This window comes from Penaeus monodon, chromosome 10 (assembly GCF_015228065.2).
Source record: "Penaeus monodon isolate SGIC_2016 chromosome 10, NSTDA_Pmon_1, whole genome shotgun sequence".
Classification (NCBI taxonomy): Eukaryota; Metazoa; Arthropoda; class Malacostraca; order Decapoda; family Penaeidae; genus Penaeus; species Penaeus monodon.
Genome location: NC_051395.1, coordinates 6,867,332 through 6,872,331, shown reverse-complemented (window position 1 = coordinate 6,872,331; position 5,000 = coordinate 6,867,332). Strand labels below are relative to the sequence as shown.

The 5,000-nt window shown below is 40.9% G+C and overlaps 1 protein-coding gene across 1 annotated transcript in view; it reads right to left on the bottom strand.

Moving 5' to 3' along the window:
- LOC119577506 overlaps window positions 1–5,000 on the bottom strand; it is a 20,627-nt gene that overhangs the window by 8,855 nt on the left and 6,772 nt on the right.

The following is a 5,000-nucleotide window of genomic DNA, read 5'->3' as shown; positions in this document are numbered from 1 at the left end:
TATATATATTTATATATATATATATGTGTGTGTTTGTGATAAATACATATTTCTTTCTTTTTAAAAGGTAGGTTCATGTCTGAGCCGCCCTGGTCACAGCATGAACTTAATTGTAGTTTTCATGTTGTAATGCTCTTGGAGTAAGTACGTGGTAGGGTCCCCAGTTCCCTTTCCCGGAGAGTGCCGGTGTTACCTTTTTGTTTTAGGTAATCATTTTCTCTATTTTATCCCGGGGTTGGGACCCGCACTGACTTGGGGTGGTTTGGCCACCCAGTGGCTAGGTAGGCAATCGAGGTGAAGTTTCCCTTTCCCAAGGGAACAACGCGCCGCCCGGGACTCGAACCCTCGAACTCAGATTGCCGTCGTAGCAGTCTTGAGTCCGACGCTCTAACATTCGGCCACCGCGGCCTTTGGCGATCATGGGCTTCCATGATTTTTCTTGGCAATTTAGAGCGGTGGTTTGCCATTGCCTTCCGCCCGGTTTTTTTTTTTTTTTTTTTTTTTTTATCGAGTCACCATCTCTATTTACCCGGCACTGACTTGGGCTGGCTTTGGGCCCCCCAGTGGCTAGGCAGGCAATCGAGGTGAAGTTCCTTGCCCATGGGAAACAACGCGCCCGGGCCCGGGGACTCGAACCTTCGAACTCAGATTACCGTGTGACAGTCTTGAGTCGACGCTCTAACCATTCGGCCACCGCGTCCCCCATATACATATATGTATGCCTATATGTATGCATATGTATACATATATATGCATATATATACATATGTTTTGTTATATATACATACACCATATATATATTTCATAAACATATATATATATATATATATATAATTTATATATTATGTTATATGTATATATATATACATAATATATATATTTTAAAATATATATTATATATATATATTATGTGTGTGGGTGTGTGTGTGTGTGTGTTGTGGGGTGTGTGTGTGTGCGTGTGTGTGTGTGGGTGGGTGTGTGTGTGTATGTGTAGTCTATATATATATATAAAATATATAATTTTATAATAAAACTATATATATATAAAACAGCATAAATATATATATATATATATATATATATATTATATATAATGTATGTATATATGTATATATATAATTTTATAGGTCGAGGACTCGGATGATTCGGTTTCGGATTCGGAGGTCGAGGTCCCGGAAGAGTCATGGGTCGAGGATTTGGACTCAGAGGACGAGAATTCGGATTTCGATTACTCGGAATCGAGGACGAGGTCGAGGACAGGGGCAGCGCCGCAAGGAATTGATGGACGAGACAAGAATGGTAGTGCATGGTACGACATTTCCAAGAATGCTAAAGAAGATAAGGGGGCGCCTTGCTCGTTTCGTACCTACAATTGTGGAGCAATGGGGGAGTAAAAATTTCTTCAACGGCCTCATGCCCTCAAGGCTTGTGAGATAAGGATAGCAGGAATGAGAAGGTGAGGAAAGTGACTTGTGACGCAGGGGAGCTTCTAGGACACCTGCGTTTTGACTTCTCATTTTCTCCCCCGTAGAGGAATCGCCGCCGTGGCACAAGAGCTAGCGCGTCGAGCCGCGGTCGATTAGGAAGGGCATCAATCAGGTAAGGGGGAACTGCCAAATAACCATTTAGATGGGAGATGGTGACTCGATAAAAACCCCCCGGGAAAAGAAAACAACGGCAAAACTATTCCGTATTCTCCTAGTCAAATCATGCAACTCTCAAGAAAGAGTAGGATGGAAATGCATGATCGTCGACACCCTCGCGCATGACATAAAAAATACTTTGCTGCCAGAACTTCGTAAATCTCAAGCAAGCAAGCAAGCTGCCTCGATACTCCAGTGGTTACAGCGTTGGACTCCGAAAACCTCATGGTTTCCGCGATCGAATCACCTTCATGGGAGTAAAATGCATCCGAAATGACTGTGGTGTAAAGTACATAACTACTTCTCCGCGCTGTATGGCAATCGCGACAAATGTAGTAAGGTGATAGGAAAAAAAAAAAAAAAAAAAAAAAAAAAAAAAAAAACTTTCCACTGGGTGGTTAGGCCAGTCCGGGTCAGTGGGCCCGGGCCAGAACCGGGTAAAAAAGAGATGGTGTCTCGATAAAAACACCGAGCGGAAGGCAACGGCAAACCACCGCTCTAAATTTTCCAAGAAACTCCTGGACAATCCATGCTCGCCAATGTCATATGGGGCCGCGGGGGCCGAATGGTTAGAGCGTCGGACTCAAGACTGTCTGTCACGACGGCAATCTGATTTCGAGGGTTCGAGTCACCGACCCCGCTTTTTTTCCTTAGGCAAGGAATTTCCCCTCGATTGTGCTAGCCACTGGGGGACCAAGTAGCCCAAGTCAGTGCGGGTAAAAGAGATGGTGATTCAAAAAAAAAAAAAAAAAAAAAAACCCCGGGAAGGCAATGGCAACACCGTTTAAAAATTGCCAAAAAAGATCAGGGAACACATGATCGTAAAGGCCCGGGGTCGAATGGTTAGAGCGGGGACTCAAGATTTACGACGGCAATTGATTCGAGGGGGTTCGAGTCCCCGACCGCCGCATTTTTTTCCCCTTGGGGGAAAGGAAATTTCCCCGATTGCCTTTCCTACCATGGCGGCCAAGCCACCCCAAGTCATTTCTGGTCCAAGCCCGGATAAAATAAGAGAGAATGATTACCTAAAAAGGAACCCCGGGGCACTCCCGTGAAAGGGAAAATGGGGACCCTACCATATCACCCCAAAGGAATACAACGTAAAAACTGAAATTTGAGTATCATCTGTGACCACGGCATATATAATTATATATATAAATATATATATATATATAAAATATAAATATCGGTTTCAACGGTGTTTTGATGCTATTGGCTGCATTTCGATCAACTTTTGCGGAAAGGGCCACCCGCTGCATTACAGCCCCGCAGAGGAAAAACCCCTCGGTCACCGAGCACTTACCCGATGCACGACGCTAACCCCGTGAAGAAGGGGCCCTCCGTGGGATTCCCAAGTTTGTGTCATTTGGGAACAAGGGGCAGGACAAAAGCCCTCGAGGGAGTACAAACCCTACTGGTGTTCCCCTCATCCCTACAAGGATGCGCTGCAGAGGGAATCCCATAAGTCTCCCGAGAAGCACCAGCAGGAGGAGGACCCGGGGGAAGGGGGAATCCGAAGATATCCAGCTTACCCCTTTTTTTTGGGCGCCGTAGATGACATGTTGAAAACTAACATCAGCAAATGTATGCATAGACTATTTTTTTATCAAAAATTTTTTTGTAGAATAAAAGAAATACTGAAACGGAATCAAATACATGAAAAAATCTACAGGAAATGGTAGCGACTTATCAAAGGCTTCTAGATGTGTGGTTCTGCAGATTCCTACATTGTTAGGTTTTCATTTTCAACAATGCATTTTTTGAAATCTCGATTTTGAGAGTGCACAGTAGGGTGCTCGGGGGTGCCGAACGGACGCGCTTTTGAATTTGCCCATTATAAAAAAAAAAAAAAAAAAAAAAAAAATATATATTATATATATATATATATTATTATATCTCTCATATCACAATAACGGTATGCTCATTTTTGAGCAGCCTGGCCCTCCCACCACCCTTTCGCCAAAAACTGATCTACGCTTTTTTTTCCCACGTACCACGACACCCCCAAAATTTTTGTATTGTCGTCAGCCCCTTTGTCTTCGGTTTGCCCTTCTCTTTTTCCCTATCCCCCATCCTGCAGAAGTTTTTCTCAATACTTTTACTTCTATTACTCCCAATAAATTTTAATTTCCTCCTTTAAGATGTCCAACGCGGTCTTCACAATTTATTTTTTCTCAGCATTCATCATTCGTTTCTTCTCTGTCCAGCTAATATGCAGTACTCGTTGTAACCCACATTAAAAAACTTTTGATTTTTCTTGCTATTATTTCAGCACCCAACACTCAAAACCCATATGATGCAATGGGAAAACATTGAGTTCAATAACCTCAGTTTTGCCCCAAAGGTAAGCTTGGGGTTTTCCCAGATGTTTTTGAGAGCAATTTTTGCGTTTTGGGCAATGGAAATCTTCTTTTTACCCCGGTAAATCATCAAATTATTATTTAAAAAACGCCCAAGATAAGTGAACTTTTAACTTTTTCCATAATCTCCCATTGATTGTAACATGTTCATCATTGTTCTGCCGGTTTCTTTTTGAAACTTCATGATCTTTGTTTTATTTGGGATTAAAAAACAAGCCGCCTTTTTGCTTCTTCTCTAACTTTATTTAGTTTTGTAGTTAGTGATATGCTGGCAATCAAAACTATATACGGCGTACCTCGATTTGTATTTTTTATCCCCAAAACCACAGTTCCTTCAAAATTCTCTAGGCACCTCTCAAATTGTTCAGAAATATTTAAAAAAAGGTGCGGAGACAGAATGCAACCCCGCGCATCCTTTTGAACCCGAACCATTCTGTTAACCCATAAGTGGTTCTTACAGCTTGTCTAGCAGGCGGGGGGTTTACTTCTTTTTCATTTAGTCAATTAAAGTTTTTGTTAGTCTTTAATTTTTGTATGGTTGGAAAAAATATTGATTTCCCTATTTTGACTTTTTTTCCACACATAAAAAAAATCCCTCTTCAGTTTTGATAGGGTTTCCCTTTTACGTTTAAATTTCGTGTGAGTTTGACTATTTGGGAGGTTCTTTAGTTTTCTTTTTGATAGAAAAGTTTTTATTTTCTGGCAATGTTTTTTAAATATTTTTTCCTTATTTGTCGCAAACTTTTAATTTTTTTTTATTTTGTTTTTGTAAATTACTTTTTTCAACGGATTATTGATCCCTTTTATTTTAGGATCTTCTTTTTTCATTTTTTTTTTTTCAAATCCCGGGGGGAAATTTGTCTTTTTTTTGGCGATATTTTTTAACAGTGTCGCAGGGTTCTTTTCCCCTTTTTCCCACAAAACATTTGGTGTTTTTTTCATCTTTACATTTATGATATTTCAAATTGTTTGACATGTAATTTTGTAATTGTATCAG